This window comes from Euprymna scolopes, chromosome 16, assembly GCF_053919585.1.
Source record: "Euprymna scolopes isolate OS-2025 chromosome 16, ASM5391958v1, whole genome shotgun sequence".
NCBI lineage: Eukaryota > Metazoa > Mollusca > Cephalopoda > Sepiida > Sepiolidae > Euprymna > Euprymna scolopes.
This window is the reverse complement of record NC_136497.1, coordinates 97217016-97237643: the sequence shown is the minus strand read 5'-3', so window position 1 is coordinate 97237643 and position 20628 is coordinate 97217016. Positions and strand designations below refer to the sequence as shown.

The 20628-nt window shown below is 36.2% G+C and overlaps 1 pseudogene; it reads left to right on the top strand.

The window, feature by feature from the left end:
* The first annotated feature begins 2338 nt into the window (after nt 1-2338).
* Nucleotides 2339-2455, top strand: LOC145296365 (5S ribosomal RNA; annotated as a pseudogene).
* Nucleotides 2456-20628: the final 18173 nt, after the last annotated feature.

Below are 20628 nucleotides of genomic sequence, written 5' to 3'. Positions count from 1 at the left end.
AGAGAGAGAGAGAGAGAGAGAGAGAGAGAGAGAGAGAGAGAGAGAGAGAGAGAGAGAGAGAAATTTTAGAATGAATCAAATCAATTCTGGATAGTTGCGGGTTCCTTCACCCGTAAGAAACCCGGGTTTATATCTTATTTATTTGTTGTTAGAGAAAGCTGATTAGATCAGACAGTGGCACAAATTTCATGCTAGTAGCAAACCAAAGTAAATAAAATTTGTTTTTCAAAATATATCACATAAATCAAATTGATTCATGGTGTGTAAAAATCAACCTCCATCTTCCAAAGTAAAAAGTAAAAAACTAAAAAGCAACAGCAAATGCATAGAACAAATCTACAAACCTTTTAAATACAAGCAACTAAGACATTCATCATCATAATTGATTTACGACCCGCAATTGTTTCCAGCAAAGCATACGCTTTGTTTTATTCCTTCACCATTAAAAAGACAACTTTAGAAATATTACTTCTCGGCTATAAATTTCCATTTATCTTCATGGTGAAGAAGCAGGAGGCGGGAAAGGGATAAGAACGAAACGTTAGCAATTAATCAGAATGCAGAGAGCCTAAAGTATTACAATATGGTCCCAGAAATCACGAGATAAAAAAAAAAAATAAATAAATAAAAGCTGGGAATTCAAAAAACTGCCAACAAAGGATCTGGCAGAAACAGACACGTCATTCTGGTCAGAAAAAAAGTTAACTAGAGAAAAAGAGATTTGCATAAAAAACACATTTTGAAGAGAAAAATCAAATTAGGGATTCACATGAAAAGGAATCTAATTTTCATTCTCTCATTCAACATGCATTCGTTTTTGTTGCATATTTTATTACATTTCAAACTAAAATTTTGCTAACATCTTTTTTTTAAGTCTGCTCCTTTTCTTGAAAAACACTAAAATACTTTCCCTATTAAAAAAGAGTTGCTACACATAAAAATATATGTTACCCAAAACACAGTATATGCTTTGTATACCTATAGAGTTGAGATTTTTTTTCTCTCATTCTGACATTGATATTAAAAGGCTAGTTTTTCTATCATGAAATGGATTTATTTAAAAATTATTAAAGCGAACGTCTTACTATACTCAGTCATGGATATGCGTGTGACTGCATAAAGGTTAACTAATTTGCATATTCCTTAAAAAACAGCATTAATTATTTATTGATTTTTTTTTATAGTTTCTTATTAGATGATTGCTTTCATTTCAGTGTTACACTGAATTCTATTTATGCATAGTTTCTACATTCTGCATCATTGTGTAGAATTTAAGATGAAAAAGATGGAAATATTTTATCTATCTATCTATCTATCTAATATATATATATATATATATATATATATATATATATATTGATGCCTCCGTTCAGTCTCGAAAGACAAAGGATACCCCCCGTAAGGGTTGCGCAATCTCCAACCACACCTTTCCTGAATCGGCAACGATTTCAGTGGCAACGAACAGTCCAGGACGACTGGAAACAATGCCGAGATAAGCGGAGAGCACATACAGCACCTGGAAGTCCCAAATGGTTATCTATTTAGTACTGACCAGGTTCAACGTTGCTTTACTTTGGTGATCCAGTGGGAACCAGTGTGTTAACATGATTATGCCGTACGTACACACACACACACACACACACACATATAAGTGACCTTGTCAGTGTGTGTGTAAAAAATCTCTATCGAAATACTATCTGAATATTTGGTCTTTGGATTTGTGTTTTAACCGGTAAAATAGCTGTTAAGAGGTCAAAATTAAAAGAAAAATGACCTTCGCCTGACGTAAATCAGCTACACACTTTTCTTTTTCTGTGCATGCGTTAATTAAAAGTTATAGGTTAAACAATGTTATTTTTTTAAGTTTTAGGTCATACGCTAACGGATAAGGCTAGAGAGCTATACGTTTTGGTTTTAATTCTAACTGATGCTACACAAGTCATTTGTTTTTTTTTTACTTTTAAAATCACTACTATCTATTAGGAAAAATATAATAATCGGTAGAAAATTGGGTCTGTATTAATAAACACAAAATCTTCATGAATTAAAATATATTTAAGCATATTTTTTTGAACAGGAAATGCCAGGCCAACTGCTAGTTTATATATATATATATTTCTGTCTATATCAAGTTAGATATATATATTCGGTTATATATTTGTGTGCATGGCATTAACTCCTAAGTTAATTAACCGATCATTACATATTTGGGAACACAGTTTTTAGATATAAGCGGCGCGAGTGTGAACTATATTTAGTTTTATACAAAGGAGGTCGAAAGCGAAGTGTAAAAATGCAGAGACATCAACGTTTGTGACATTTTAACAATCAGAAATCAATATACGGCATAATCGCATTGACACACCGGTTCTCGTCAGCTCACCGAAGTTAAGCAATGTTGAACCTGGTTAATACCAGATGGGTGATCGTTTGGGAATTCTAGGCACTGTATGTGCTTTCCGCTTATCTTGCCATTTGTTTTCAGTCATCCTGTACATACACTTCACTTGCCACTGGTATTTAACAATATCGACTCAGGAGAGGTGTGGTTGGAGATTGCAGATCTCCTGCCACAAAAATTTCATGCGCAGTACCCCTTTGTGGGTATCCATAGTCTGCCAAAGGAGCCCCTTTATTAGAAATCAAAAGATCAAATTCGAGATCTTTTTTTTTTTTTTTTTGTATTTAATGCTTTTATGGGATAATATGAGCACAATTTTCCATTTGAAAACTTGAATATTTCTAATTTGTGTTGACTGATCCATAGTCATTAGACACTGAATTTCAATTTCTCTTAATCTTAAATTTTAGACATTTTCTAAAATTAAAATTATAGAATGGATTTTGATCAAAATTGAAATAAGATTCTGGATGGAAGGTTTGGTAGCATTATATCTTCATTTCAATCTTTCTAAGGAAACATACATGTGGTACAAAACTGTTTTCTTCAGGGAATTAATTGTATCTGTCTTCGAAACAGCTATTATTATAGTTTTTATATATTTTTCTTTTTTTCCATAAGCGTCTTACACTTGTTTCTTTTTAGGGCAATTGCTCTTGACATATCAAAGGCCTTTGATAGAGTATGGCATAAAGGTTTACTTCACAAGATCACCAGCTTTGGTATACCTGGAAATGTCTTCTCAATTATTAAATCATTTCTCTCTGATAGGTTCATAAGAGTAGTGGTTGATGGGCAGAAATCAGAAGCTCACAGTATTAATGCTGCAGCCCCTCAGGGGTCCATCCTGGACACTACACTCTTCCTGATCTATATTAATGATCTTCCAAATCACATCCTTACATCATTTGTAGACATCTATGCTGATAACACTACTATCTCTGGTAGCACATCTAAGACCGTAAACGACCAAGTTCTCTTTGATTCTCTCTCCTCTGATCTTGAACAAGTGGTACAATGGGGAAAGAGGTGGCTTGTTACTTTTAATGCATCTAAAACTAAGCTTTTATCTTATCATTAATGCTCTGATCCCCATCTGGCATTAATTGAAATGAATGGCTCTCGTCTTGACGAGGCCTCATGTTTTGACAAGCTTCTGGGCTTGACCTTTACTCCTGATCTTAAATGGAACATATACATAAAATCCATTGCCAAGGCCGCTGGAAAAATGGTGGGATCCTTCTATCGATCCAGTAGATATCTCACTGCTGATGCAATTCTCTATCTATATAAGAGCCAGGTACGTCCAAGGATAGAGTACTGTTGCCATATCTGGGCAGGAGCTGCTAGAAAGGACTTATCCTGCCTTGATAGAGTTCAAAATAGACTTCGTAGCCTTGTAGGGGATGTCCTTTTCTCCTCCCTGCAACCTCTTTCTCACAGAAGAGATGTTGCAAGTTTGTCTCTGCTTTATCATTATTTTCATGGCAGGTGCTCGGCTGAGCTCCATTCTATGGTCCCCCCTCACCAAACTTTCATAAGAAACACCCGTCTAGCAGAAAACACTATCACTAGTTTCCCCCACTCTTTATCTGTGCCTAAACCTAAGCGTAGATTCCATGAGCAAAGCATCTTTCTTAGAACTGCACGCCTATGGAATTGTCTTCCATTTTTCTGCTTTCCAGCTGACTACAATATGGTTGTCTTCAAGTCTAAAGTAAACAAGTTTTTGATGAGCCATCCCATATAAGTTAACAAATTTACCGAATCTCCATTACTAACGATTACTATAATGTCCAATTTCTACTGTACAGTCTTTAACCCTTGTCCTCGAGTGGCCTCTTGGCCTTGATAAGTGGTGATGCCTATGTAAAAAAAAAATATATATCTTAGCAGAGGGAGGCCGGGTCTTTGCATGAAATTATATGGTTGCTCATGTATTTTCAATACAGATGATACAAAAGTATATATAAGCTGCTTGAGATAAGTAGACAATTAACAACTGCACTAAGGTTCTGTTCTGTGAGTAAGGGAAAATGTCTTTACTCTAAAACTCTTCTTACTCGGAAGAAGTATTTTCAGGAAAAAATATCAGACAAATTTCTATTTCAGTTTAACGTTGGAAATTTGACAAAATAAATTTATGTATATAATTTTAAAATAAATATTAACAATTGATTTTACACCTAAAGACACTAGTGCTTCATGCTTATGCAATTATCAGTGTAGGAAGTGATATACAAATCCAATCACAAAGTCACCTTTGACTTCATAGGCTAGCAGTCCACCTCAAGGCCACCGGCAATTAACATAAAAGTTGGTGAAAATTAAGTACCTGTAATTGCCAACTCAGTGGGCATACATAGTAAACAGTCAGAGTATTCAACGACATGAAGTCAGAATGTTGCATATAAATTGGATTTTAAATTTGGCTTTTAAGCTATTAAGCGAAGCTCACTATTAATTTATTTGTAAACCAGCTGATGATTAGAGCACTGTTGCAACGGTCGGGTGTGTATTTAATAAACACTCGAGGAAAAATATTTATGGCACTGATTCTTGGTCCAATGGTGAGAACTGCCGACTGTCAATATGACGGTTGTAAGTTCGATCCATGGCTGGGGAACGATGTATGTCTAGCCGCACTGATGAGTTGTGATACAACGAAACAGTACTGTATGTGGATGACAGTATATATATACATATATAAATAAATATAATAATTTTTAAATACCTACAGACACTAGTGTTTCATCATTTCGGGAATCATCAGAGCAAGGTGCCACAATTATCACCAGTCGGGTGATTCAAACCCGGCCACAAAGCCATCACGGACTCCATTAGCAAGGAACAATCCCCGCAATTGTTGAAATTTAAACATTTATTTTCAAATGTCAAGACGTCCGTCCATATATATATATATATATATATATATATATTCGGGGATCAAATAGGAATTAGAAAATTCTTTCAATAGAGACTTGTGCTAATGAAAAACTCAATATATGAGATGCAGTTTGGATACAGAAAGAACGATTGAAAATACAAAAGTATATACTAGTGAAAAATGCTCTTCATACCAACCCCTATTCATGTATTTCACTTATTGAATCGATAATTATTAAATGCACTAGTATATACTTTTGCATTGCCTAATTTTCTTTATATATATATATATATATATATATATATATATATATATATATACATATATATAGACACACACATATATATATATATACATATATATAAACACACATATATATACATATATACACACACACATATATATACATATATATACACATATACATATATATAAACACACATATATATATACATATATATACACACACACATATATATATACATATATATAAACACACATATATATATACATATATATAAACACATATATATATATACATATATATACACACACACTCGGAGTAGTCTGGAGCCCCAGAGGTGTTGAGTGCATGGCCCTCCGGCGTGAGGACACGCCCTGGCTTACACCAATCCAGACCCCAGCTATGTGGTCAAATAGCAAAATGTCATCTCGGCAGCAGGAGTTGGCAGTCATGGTATGAGCGCAGCTGATATATTTTTCAACCACCGGTCTCCCATGGCGGATCACTGAGCGGATGAATCAAGAACGATCAACGGTCAGGGATCAACACCCAGTTAGCGGGTACTGCGGGGCAACCTACCACTGCTCCAGCTGTCGCACTCCTGTGCTCCGCTGGGGTCCGCAATGTTGGGTCCAGAGGTGGATGTTCTGTTCTGGGCATGCACTCATCCACTACTTCCCTGCCCCGGCGCTTGACGTTTCAGGCAACTACTATGGATATGTCAAGAATAAATTCTCAGCGACTGGCAATTCGGGAGCCCCCTGCAGTCGGGGGTGCTGTCGTTGCTCGGCAGGGCCCGCGTTCTAGGCAGGCGCGCCCCGGTCGACATCCTGCTACTGCCTCCCCACTACACCTGGCCTGCTGGAATGTCCGCTCCCTTGGGGTGACTTCCTCTCTTGACAGTTTTCATCCTCGGAAGTCTGCTGTTATCGACCTGGAATTACTCCGGTTGGGGGTGGATGTCTCAGCACTAGGCGAGACATGGCTCACTGGAAATGGCTCCATACGTGAAGCTAACTTCACATTTTACTGGACTGGCTACCCTGACTTGGAGAGACCAAAACATGGAGTGGGTTTTGCCATCTGCAACAAGCTGCTCAGCTTTGTCGAAACTCCCGTCGCCATCTCTCCCAGATTAATGTCACTACAGCTACACACCACCTCTGGTCCAGTGTCCCTATTGTCTGCCTACGCCCCAACCCTCACCTCGCCGGATGACCAGAAAGATGCTTTCTATCTCCAGCTGAGTGAGACCCTCTCCAAAATCGACCGCGGTCACCGCATAATCATCCTGGGTGATCTCAACGCTCGAGTAGGCAGTAACACCAATGCCTGGCCTGATGTCCTGGGTCCTCACGGAGTGGGCTCTATGAATGAAAATGGACAGCGTCTTCTGGAACTCTGTGCTACACACAGGCTGTGCATCCCATCAACCTTCTTTAAGGGCTCACCGTGGTCGAAGATGACATGGCAACACCCACGCTCTAAGCGCTGGCACCAGCTGGACCATGTGATCACTCAAAAGAAGCACCTCCAGGATACCATCCACTGCAGGACAATGCACTCTGCGGACTGTGACACAGACCACTCACTTGTGCGCTGTAAGCTTAAACTAAAGCCAAAGAAAATCCACCTGTCTTGCTCAAAACCACTTTCAACGCTCAATGTTCTTGCTACTAAGTCCAAGGAGAAATGCCAACATTTTCAAGCTTCAATACAATCCACCTTTGGCCAGTCTGCACCCCCTCAGGATGCTGCCTCTGCCTGGCTGCGGATTCGTGACACTGTTGGAGTTTGCGCACTCTCCAGTTTTGGTAGACGTACAGTAAAGCAGCCGGACTGGTTCAGACACCACGCGGACACACTCCATCAAGCACTAGCAGAAAAGCGAGCGGCAAGACTGGCTGTGATGCAGGACCCCTCTCCTCAAGCTACTAGCCTCTGGAAGCAGAGCCGCTCAAAAGTGCAGCGCCTAACTCGAGAGGCTAAACACAACTATTGGAGTGACATCTCCAAGCGTGCTGAAGACTGCTCTGCCACCGGCAACACCGGTGGCATGTACCAAGCTCTGAAAGAGGCTCTAGGTCCTCCTGTGAAGAAATCATCTCCTTTGCGATCTCTGACCGGAGAACTACTCACCAATCCTGATGATCAGCTTGACCGTTGGGTGGAGCACTACAGCTCACTGTATGCTCAACCTGTAGCAGCTAGTGAGGCTGCTATAATAGCTGCTGTTCCCCAACTACCAGTCCTCCATGAGCTAGATTACGACATCACCATCGATGAAGTACACAAGACCATCAAGCTACTGAGGAACAACAAAGCCCCCGGCGTGGATGGGCTACCTTCAGAAATCTTCAGATGCGGTGGTGACTCACTAACTGAGGAACTCCATCATCTCTTCTCAATCTGCTGGAATGAAGGTACTATTCCCGATGAACTTCGTAACGCCAACATAGTTACCCTGTATAAGAACAAAGGGTTTCGCTGCGACTGCAACAACTACCGTGGCATATCTCTACTTTCCCAGCCTGGAAAGATCTATGCCCGCTTAGTCCTGCCACGTCTCCAGATTATTGCCAACAGAATTCTTCCTGAGAGTCAATGTGGCTTTCGACCTGGCCGCTCTACCACTGACATGATCTTTTCTGTTCGTCAGATCCAGGAGAAATGCATTGAGCAAGGCCGTCCTCTCTATGCTGTTTTCGTTGACTTGACGAAGGCCTTTGATTATGTTAGCAGATCAGGGCTATTTCTAGTCCTCCGTCTACTGGGCTGCCCTCCCAAACTCCTGAAAACCATACAAGAATTTCACGATCAGATGAAGGCTACAGTACAGTTTGAGGGCTCTCGTTCTAAAGAGTTCCCCATCTCTTGTGGTGTCAAGCAAGGCTGCGTGTTAGCTCCTACTCTGTTCGGAATATATTTCTCAGCTGTTCTGCGCCGAGCCTTCCCAAACCCAACTGGAGTGCTCCTTCACACTCGCAGTACTGGAGGCCTATTCAACCTGGCCAGGCTACGCTCAAAAACTATGGTTAACCGCGTACAGATCCGTGAACTCCTGTACGCTGATGATGCTGCCTTCATCGCCAACTCGGAGGTTGAGCTTCAGGCAATGTGCTCCTCCTTTGCTTCTGCCTGCGAGGAGTTTGGTCTCAAAATCAGCCTAGGCAAGACGGTGGTCTTTGCCCAGCCTGCTGGGCTTTCACCCATAATAACCGTAAACAATCATGTACTGTCAAACGTCACCAAGTTCACTTACTTGGGTTCTACAGTTGATAACACCAACAGTCTTGATTGTGAACTGGACTCCCGCATTGGAAAGGCATCAACAACTTTCGGCAGGCTTAGTGAGAGAGTCTGGAAGAACAAGTCCCTCTCGCTACACCTAAAGATCAAGGTTTACGAGGCCTGCATCCTCAGCACTCTCCTGTATGGCAGTGAGACTTGGTGCACCTACCGCCGACACGAACACCGTCTGAACGCCTTCCACTTCCGATGCCTGCGCACAATTCTTGGATTCACATGGAAGGATCATGTACCAAACACAGCTATCCTCTCCACGACCAAGAGTACTGACATGTACACAGTGCTGCGCATCCGTCGCTTACGTTGGGCTGGCCACACCTGCCGCATGGACGACAGCCGGCTACCAAAAGCACTTCTCTTTGGAGAGATAGCTGATGCCCCTCGCTGTGCTGGCAGGCCACGCCTCCGCTACAAGGATGTCCTGAAACGTGACCTCCAGGTCTTCGGCATCCCTCACAACACTTGGGAAACCTCTGCCGGCAACCGAGCAAAGTGGCAAGCTGCTATAAGATCTGGTGCCAAAAGATCCTGCCAGCAATACACAGACTTCCTGAACTGTAGAAGACTGAAGCGCCTTGCCAATCGTCGTCCTCGACGTTAAGGGCCTATGATACACACACATATAGATACATACATATATACATATATAGATACATACATATATATACATACATATATATATATACATATATATACACACACACATATATATACATATACACATATATACATATATACACATACACACACACGTGTGAGAGAGAGAGAGAGAGAGAGAGAGAGACTGACTGACTTTCATTAAAGTTTTCCGAAAGTTAACAGCTAAAATTGAAAATCTATTTTAATTTCTTTCGTTTTGCTTTCTTTTTCTTCAAACAAATTCTAACTGGACACACTTAACCAAGATATTATTCGTTTTTCCTAATAGGATGTGTAAAAAATATTTTTTACTGTCGATTAATCAACTGTATTTTTAGTCTAAAAAATTCTCTACACATACTATCTTTTTTTTTTTTTTTTAATAAAATTACTTTGTATTTTAAGACTTATAAATGGATACTTGAACCAGTTTCGGGAAGCAGTTACATTTTTTTTTTTAATTCCAAAATTATACAAAAATGAAATGACCATGTCCGAAATTGATCTGAAAACAATGTCATCATTTTTGTACAAATCAACCCAAATCATTTCTTGAGGAAAATGAACAGATATGTATGTGCAATCTTCTATGAACTTTTCATCTATCTAGAAAGAGATGTAGAGAAAGGAGGGATGAAGGATGCTATTTCTATTGAAGCAAAAACTATGGATACTTTTAAAACTATAATAAGGAAATGATCTGCGATTGTTGGAAAGAAGAAAGTGCCTCTGCTCATTTTATGGAAAAGTAGTTGCTTTCAACAGAAGCTTTTGTGTTGTTTGCAAGCATTTGTTAAACCAGGAGTGCAGTGTAATTACAGGTCGGTTGGCAGATGTTGACAGATTTGAAATGTGAGACAATGAAGAGAGATGTGGATGACAAGGCTAGTGAGATTATTGAGAAATTTTGTTAACTTGTTAATACCATTGGAACACTGAGACAAGCTGGGGTTGTGTGATTGCAAAAGAGAGAAAAAGACGCAGTAACTTCAAGGAACTTCTATTACTTACAAGCAGATAGTAACCACTGTTGACCAAAGGAAGAGTCGATTATGCATGTGTATGCAGTTTGATGATATATTGAAGTTAGGGTTGAGGACATGTGTTGCATGTAGAGAAATGATATAAGACGGATACAGATATAGTTGATAGCTACTTTGAGTTTTAAAAACACGTGTTGGTCTGATGACCTTAGAATTAGATTAAATTTGGACAGTATAAAGAGATGTGTGCCGTCGTTCAACACATGTCAGTATGTAAAATGGACGTCGAACCTAACATAATTGTTAATATTATTATCATGACAATATCATCAGAGTGCAGAAATTTTGTATGCGTTTAATGTATTATCTATATAATCGATTTTATTTGTCAGTTGATCCCATTTCAGATTGAAAATCAACTTTTAAATGTGTATTTATAATGATGATAAATATGAAAATTCAAATCTTGTTTGTCTGTGCGTATAATGGTTACCTACCCAGATGCAAGCACAAAATTTCCAATGTAATTGTCATTCATGCCCATGCAACCATCAGAACTATATTTACACATAATATTCTAGCTATATACAGTAGAATCCCGGCATACGGCGGCCATAGAATATTTTTTCAGGTTCCTACATTTGCCCCACCTTACAGTGTTATAATGTTATTCGATTACATGTGCGTGTATTGTATACTATATGGTATTTTGTTACTAATTTTTAATATGTACTGTACAAAATTTTGCTTAGGCCCCACCATACGGTGATTTCATCTTACGATCCCAAACCCGGAACAGATTAATAATATATGCCAGGGTTTTAATATATATGTGTTCGCTCCGTGAATGATACGGAAATTTCTGTAGGAAATTTGGAGTGGGAAAGCTCATTGTATTACATGGCAAAAATAAAAGTTAAAGAGAAAAAAAAATCACAACAATATTTAAGCCATTTCTTGTTATAATTTATTTCATGCCACTAAGATTTGGAGATTCATCAGATGATGATCAAGCAGGGTGTTTTTCTGAAGAATGCGAGTGCCCCCCTTCCCACCTACTAAGCAACACCCAGGCAGCGTGGGCACTCATTCTTCAGTTAACATACTACTACCCTGAACCAACCTCATCTAATGAATCTTGCTAATATTGGTGAAATTAAATTATGAGAAATGGCTAAAATGTTGTGTTGATTTTCTTTTACTGTTGAACTTTCAATACTATATATATATATATATATATATATATATGCACCGCAAGTTATTATCTGGCACTTTGTGGGTGCCAAATAAGCATAATAATTATGTCTTTGAATTTTTTAGATGAGGAGTTGATAACTGGAATTATATTTTTGTAATCTTCATTACTATTTTTATTTACAACGTTTCGGCCCATGTAACCTCCAACATTCATCAGGTGAGTCTTTTTGAAGTTGGGAATCTACATAAGATTTCTGAGTTATTTATTGAATGGAAAAAAATTAACAATTCCACCCATTTATGGTTGATAAAACATAATTGTGCAACATTTGTATATATACCTTTTTTATGCACATTATCTTCTTTTGCTATAGATGAGCATTTAAAAAAAATGTGTACACAATACCAAAGGATTTACATCAAAAGCATGTTAGAAAAATTTATTGTAAAGTTTTCGTATCCAGAGCTGAATTTGCCAGTCATTATAAGATCACATAATCGAAAACGAGGTCAAACTAATTATGAAACATTTCTTTTTCAAAGACCAACATAATACTTATTGCTAGATTTATGATAGACTAGCTGCATGTTAAGATTATTCAAGAACCTTTTCTATGCTATATTTATAGAAAAATCCCCAACTGCAGCTGGCACTAAGAGATGCATAAGATAAGATTGATGATATGGTCCTATTTAAATAAAAAAATAGAAATTATCACAGTTGTTGAAAAAATGTCTTTTCTTTCAATGATACTTAAATGGAGATAAAAACAACAAATTAATAGCAAAAGCTCTGTTTTTATAGTCTATCTCTATAGGGATATAAAAATATCTACGATTGCAACGGACAATTATTATTAAACAACAATATTTATACCAATCGAACACAGAAGAGTAGATGCTAATGTGATTACAAGTTATTGATGGATGGAGTAAGTTCAAGGAATTTCTACTAATCAGCAGAGCGTTAGAACTGTGACAAGTAAAGATATGAGAATGATATGACGGATGTGTAATCTGAGCCTTAAATACAAGCTGAGATCTGATGACCACAGAAACAAGTGAAGCATGCATGGTCCCCCGTGAATGCACAGTGAACGAGGCATAAAAAATGACTAATTTCAGCATTTGCCACCCCTCCACTTAGCCACAAAAGTCCCCAGGCGACGTCAAATTCTGGTGAAAATGAACAAATGATGCAGTTTTAGGCTTTAACATCAGGTAATTTAATTTTTGCACCATGCAAAAAAACGAAATGTCCATCATTTGCTCCCCCCATTTCGCTTCAAAAGTCCCCAAGGCCTTAACATATTTAAATTTGAGTTCAGCACCATGCAAACTACTAAATGGACATGCACAAAATTTTGGACAAATATGGTAAAATAGTCCCACAAATGGAGTGTTTTTATTCACCTAAAAGAGCCCCTGGGCCACACCCAAGAGTTATCACGAAGTATAGACAAACAAAATTATATAGAGATCAGTTAATTACAACTTTTCAGAAAGTTTTATAAAAATCCAAGGCATCAATTTTTTTTAGTAAGCACAAAAGTGTCAATTCAAGCCATTTTAACCCGAACGGCATCCCTAAGGGACAACCGGAGTTTTCCTGAAAAATCCATTCTGTTACTTTTTACTCATATCATGTTTAATGTTTGTGCAAAATTTAAAAAAAATTCTAAGGCGTGGTTATCAAGAAAAGTGCGGACAACAGACAAAGGTGAATTTACAGGTCCACTCTCCTTTAGTCTGGGAACCAATTAAATCCGGAAAATATAGGGAGATTATGCAGAACAGAAGACTTAGATGGTATGGTCACATTCAAAAAATGGATGAGAGTTCTTGGCTTTATAAAACAGATAAGATCGCAGGTTATTTAGCTCACAGATGAAAGACAAGGAAAATAAGGAAAAGGTAAGTATGGATTTGAGAGAAAGAGGTATAAATTTAAAAAAGAAAACCTTACCAGATATAGATTAGTTTGGAAGTCAGTTTGTCAAAACTATCTGTTATAGCCTTGTTAAAGGTTGCAAAGAAAAACAGAACGCCAAAATAAAGTAACAACATGTATTGCAAAGCATACAATAGGTGGGTTGTTCGTCATTGGTTGGTCCATCGGATATCGATTGGTTATTTATTTGTTTCCCACAAAACAAAATGTGACACAAGCTCGGTTTAATGTGGGATAACCAGCTCCCCTCAAAAGGGGATTCTGCAAAAATAAAATTACCTTAGTATAGAAGGGTTTCCCCCTCCATTGACTAAGGACGATTAATTTGCATGCACTTTAGCCACCAATCCAGTACAAGAAATCGGCTGACACCTTACGGCTTAATCTTCCGGTATTTATTGAGATTGGAATAGTCTATTAGTAGGTAACATAGTTTAGTTCCGCCACAACACTATCCAATACATACCAGGATGTAAGATGGACGTTAAACCTAATATTATAAGTTGTATAATCTCTCCATCCATTGCTGTTTAATGATCACCAACTCTTCATTTAACTGTGTGGGTTAGGATTAGTTGTATACAAAGGGTAATTATCTGTCCATTATGAACACACACAATGGATGACAAGACGGAAAGGTAGAAAGAAACTGAGAGGCATTCACACCTGTTCACTTTGGCAGCAATAACTTAACATGATTGCAAATTCCAAATATCAAATAATTAGACATGACTGAGTGATGTCAACATTGAAAGAAAAATATGCAAGTCTGTTAGACACCGTTCAATCATTTGTGCAATCATTCATACGTGTCCACACAAAGCAAATAGTCAGCACAGTATAGACAGCAAAGCTTTACATGTGTTATGCATACAAGCAGCGCAAAAGGTGTAATTAAAGTCAGTCAATACAACCATTAGAACTAATAATGAATGATGATGTTTTGTGACTGAAGTCGGAAGCGTCTGTTTTATCTCGAGAGACAATGCATACCCTCTTTGGGGGTGCCCATATAGAGAATCCACTGCAAAGCAAGGGTTGCACAATCACCAACCACACCTTTTCTGAATAGTCATTACTTTAGTTCAGTTACAAAGAAAAGTACAGTAAAATTGGAAACAATTCCAGGATAAACAGAAAGCCTTAACACACACAACACCTGATATTCCCAAATGGTCACCATTTTAGTATTGATCAAGCTCAACCTTGCTTAACTTCGTTGACTTAATGGGAACCTGTGTGCTAATGTTATTATGCCGTATATTGACTCTAATAAGACTTGCTAGTTCTATAAATATAGGTAATATCAGCAGAAATAAATAAATATAGTGAGAGGGTGGAGGTGATAATGCTAGGGTGATGTTAACTAATTACATTCAGGAAATATTTGGGGACTTTGCTAAGTTTTCAAAGTTTAAGTTTGATTGAATTATGAATTATGTTTCTCTGGAAAAATGTCGGGAACTGGGTCTTTGGTTAGTTAAATATGGTTATCTTATATTGGTCTTCTTATCAGAGAAAATGATTCTTTTGTTTTCTGTCGCATTCTCTTTCATCATAAACAAATATTCCTCAAAGTTTCTGCCATTTTACCCTTCAGTTTTGTTCATACTTTATTACTGTACACTAGCAGAAGTATGCAACATTGCTTGGGGGGGGGCAGCTTTGTAGAACTAAATATGATAGAAATTAAATATTCACACAATAAATCTAGTCACTTTGGAGAAGGGATATATGCAATTTCACCAGATAGTGCTGCAAAACAACGGTTCTCATTACTCACTCAAGTTAAGCGACATTGAACATGGTCATTACCGGATGAGTAACCGTTTGGAAATACCAAGCACTATGTAGTAGGACGGCGACACACCCCTACAAAAAAAAACTGCAAAAACTAACGTTGTTAAAACCATCTTGTTTGAGCAGGATACACATGCACCTTTGGATCGCTTGTGAATTTGATATTCACTAGTGTAGAGTTGAATGTAATAATCAAAGAAGAAAGCGCCCGCATGTGTGTCCATTGTGTGTTTATACAACTTACCTTCGGATGGGATCTGAGAGAGAGAGAGATCAAAGATGGCAGCCATGGATTTATAAAGTGTAGTCTCGTGGAATCTCACGTGATCTCATCTTTCACTGCACACGTATGCAAATGGAATCGAGTCAGTTTTCTACAAAAATGCCTGTGGGCAGAGGTAGTTGGGAAAACACGTGTTGGAAGTTGAAAGAGAAAGATGACAGTGACGAATTCTAGCTGAACTTTTGCTTGTTATATTTATTTTATTTTGTTTTGCTGTTTACCAGCCCATTTAACTGCAACTAGAAACTTCCTCCTTTGGAGGAAGCTGACTAAACTCGCCCAGAATGCATATAAAACCATGACGGAATTTCCATTCCATGGCCATGTCAACATACAGTTTGTAAATACACCTCTCCTTTTTCCAAAAGACGTAAAAAAAATAATACGAAATAATAATTTAAAGAAAGATTTTAATGTCTAAAACATTAATATGTATAAAATAAAAACTTACTAAATATTGCTCGAATTTAATCAGCATTTTATCTTCTCGCAATTATCAACATACATATGTAATTTATTAGTTTAATGGTGTAAATATTTACATTGAAATGTGTTTTGGCAATATTCGAAAACAACTAATGTTTTTACTTCAATAAAAATACAGCTAATATTGACTAAGTTAATTATAATTGAATCGTACAATATAATCTTATTGTTATTCTTCTATATATTCAAAGTAATTTATCCCTTGTTGAAGGATCAAATGTTTTCTGATATTATGCAAGCTCATTCTTCAGTTCTCATGGTTCAGCAGATGCTCATCCATAAAAATTGATGTTTATTTACTATACAAGCGTACAATTGTTTCAGTCTGTACTGATATTTTTATATATAGTTCTCTGTGTATATATTTTTATTTTTTTTTATTCCATTATGGACAGCTCATCAGCAGTAAAAAAGATGCATAAAAAAGCAAAAAAAAAAAAAGTCACATCGACCCAGAGAGGTTCCTTTTCTGAGTCAGCCAGATACATTTATAATTTGAAAGTTTTCTATATGGGTCCTTTACAACCTCACATCATGTGTGTGTGTGTGTGTGTGTGTGTGTGTGTGTGTGTGTGTGTGTGTGTGTGTTGGCCAGTCAAAGAAAACTTGATGGCATTATATATATATATATTATATATAAATAGAAACATACAAGCATATCTTTCCAAATTCCACTCTGCGCACTCTAATTTAAAGCTATCAAGTTTTCCTTGACTGGCCAACATCTTACAAATAAAGACATCACTGCTTCTGCAAGAGTTCATGTCAGGAGGATGAATGCTTTATATTACCATACCATCATAACAAATTCGTCCTTAGGATAACCTCTATGCTGGATAAATGTAGTATTTTCAGTAAATCTTCTAATTTGTTGGGGTTGATCAGATTTCACATTGTAGATCCATCTAATCATGTGTCTGTCATTGCACTGCAGGTGGGTCAGAGTAATTAAGAAGTAGCAATTTGGGGAAAAATATGATATGGTCAACAATAACATTCATCAAGACACAGGAAATTCATAATATGCCATCAGGGATGATAGTGCTAATAACATTTTCCTTTTGGATTTTACAGAAGGTATAGATTATGTGAACTGAATAAAGTCATCTTCACATGAGATTCTCCAGTCATTATTTATATGACATGAACAGGGTGAGTCAGAACTATCAGGACAGTCAAAACATCTTTAAATTAATAAAATTAATTGATATAAATTTTATTATTGAACTACAAATGTGTTCACTGTTTGATTATTATCGGGCCATTAAGTTGATTACTCTGACAGTAATAGTTTTTATATTGCTTACGTTTGCTCATCTTTTAATTATTCATTTGTATTTAATATATTAATTTACATATTTTTCCATATTTAGAAGGTGAGCATATATATATATATATATATATATATATATATATATATATATATTCAAACACGGTAGTTAAGTGGCAGTTTTAGTCATTTAGAACTGCTTTAAAGCTTCACCGCTCACTCATTTTTCGACCAAAGTTCAAACAATTATTATAGTTATAGATCACCTTCTCAACTATATTGTTAAAAAAAATTCAATTTTCGTTCAGTAAAACAAAAATTATGATGAATTTACTGGTGTTTCAAATAGTAAAAATTCGTAAGGAGGTAAGCAACGTTTTTATGACTGGCTTCCATAGCAACCACGTCGCTTCACCGACTAGTGTTGCTACTAATTCACCGCTCTTGTGAAAAGAGATGTACCAAATGAAACAGAGAGAATGAAAGCAGACGAGTGCTGTACATTGTTCTACATATGTGTATGTTATGTTTATGGCGGCAAAAAAATAAGACTGAAATTCAACACAGAACAAGTGAATTTACTGGAAACCTGGAAAAATCACGGATTATAATAGAAAAATGCGAATATGAAAAGTAATATGCTTAAGCTTAAACATGGAAAAGAAAAGGACAAGATATTCTAGTAAAAATAGGATAAATTTATAACTTAAAATATTGCAGAATAATTTTTAATTCAATTTAACATTATATAATCAATTTTTAATGTTGCAATATTTTAAGTTATAAATTTATTATATTTTTTACTAGAATATCTTGTCCCTTTTCTTTTCCATGTTTAAGCTTAACTATATTACTTTTCATGCTCGCATTTTTCTATTGTAATATATATATATATATATATATATATATATATATATATATATATATATATATATATATATATATACTAGCATGTAGGCCGGTATTGCCCTGTCATACAATATGCTTAAACATGGTATTTTAATTCATGCAGATTGGGTATGTATTATTATAGAATCAATCCTCTACTGAATTTTATATATTACAAGGAATAATTTACACAGTGAACTAAGTTGCAAAATAAAAAATAATAATAATGCCATTCATCAAATTCTATCCATGTTTGTTTACAATATCACGTCAGCTGATACTTTGAGCTTGACAGTGAATGCCTTGGAAAAGTCACTTCTGATTAATGTTAATTTTAAAATATGTAAGTGAAGAAATGATTTGTGGCGACTTTAAATGAGACCTCTTCTTTTATTGTAAACTGAACTCATTAATAAGAAAAAATTAAAATAAAATGGTAAGGTACACCCGGGTTTGAACAGGGGATCATTCGATCTGTAGTCGAATGTTCTACCACTGAGCTATATCTCCAGATGCCAATAATTCTGTTTGCTTTGTTTTTTTTAAAGAAATGATTTAATTTATTCATTGCAGACTATTATCCTCATCTTTCTTAGTTGTTGTTTCGCGACGTTTCGGCCAACTATTCCTTTGGCCTTCGTCAGGTGGTAACGTCATGAAACAACAACTAAGAAAGATGAGGATAATAGTCCGCAATAAATAAATTAATAAATAATACTCATCTCAATAATGAATTCCAATTGAATGATATAATAAATCCAGTTTCAATAACATTAATTTTGCAAATGAAATAAAGATTGAATCAACTTAAAATCTTAAATTCTAAAAGAAAAAAATAATCAATGAGAAATGTGCTGTCGGACAATGGATCACATTAATAAGTTGTATTTGAAAAATTAGAAAGCTGAATAATGTTGTATATTTTTTATTAAATGATTTAAATTGCTGTTTTTTCTGAGACTTTTGTTATGAAAACAACTTATTCATAGAAGATAGTGCTTTTTTTTTTTTTATTTCTTCAATTTTTTGGCAGTATTAACCCGAGGGGTTGGCCCCTTGTGTAGAGAGAAAAAGTACATGTTCAGAATCTCCTAACTGCCTCCTTAGCAATTACTGCCTTCCATAGTTGCTGTCGTCTCACCACGTTTTTGGTTTAGTAAGCCTCTGGCCGGCTTCAGGTAGGATTGAAACCACTATTTGAAGATAGCAGTGGGACGACAACAACTATGCAAGGCAATAATTGCTAAGGATGCAGGTAGGAGATTCGGAATTTCTATCCCACCGCAGTTACCACCTGATGAAGACTAGAGGAATAGTTGGTTGAAACATCGTGAAACAACAACTAAGAAAGATGAGGATAATAGTCTGCAATAAATTAATAAATAATACTCATCTCAATAATGAATTCCAAGTAAATAATATATATAAGAAATGATTTGTTAAGATTTTATTATCTCCCTTGCTAGTGTAGCGTACATTATTTCCCTGTAAAAGTTATTTTTTTTATCTATAAGAAAGAAAGACTATGTTTAGGAAAAATGTGAAATTATCTGCTCTTCATTGTATTTTATTTTTATTGGCGCTAAAATTTTTCAACCCTCAAATTAAATGAAATATTTTCTTATTTGCTTTTGAATGTCCAGTAAAGGCTCGGACCAAGAATAATCAACAAAACGGCGAGTAACACATTTCTGTATTGTTTTTGAGCTTATTATATACGAAGGATACATAGATGTCTTATGTATTGGGAATCAATATTTACAATAATTTGATTTATTCGTAGGTAGTCAGAGTATTTTATTGGCAGTTATGGGATCTTATTTACAACAAGAAAATTTACATAATAAAAAATATTTTTGCTCTATGTGCCTTCCCTTTTTTTTTCTCACGCACTTCCTGAAACTTGCACAAATGTTCCTCGAATATTCAAGAAACGTCTTCTCCCATTTTTCTTTGATAGTAAAGAATCGACATGATTGTGTGATGTTTCATTAGTAACATGTTTTAAAATAGTCAAAATAGCATAATCTGGAATATTTAGATTTTGGTTAGAAGGCGGCCTTAAACATGATTTCACACATTTGCTACTTTTTTTTAGATATGTCTGTTGGAGTAACATCCTGCGTACATGCATAATTACTGTGAGAGTAGTTTGCTTTAAGCTATGATAATACATTGCGTCTCAAACTCTACACACACGAACTAAAAGTAGAATACATTTTTAATATACTGCTTAAAGGTATTGAGAACTATGCCAGGGTATCTGAATGAAGCACAAAGAAAGTGGATT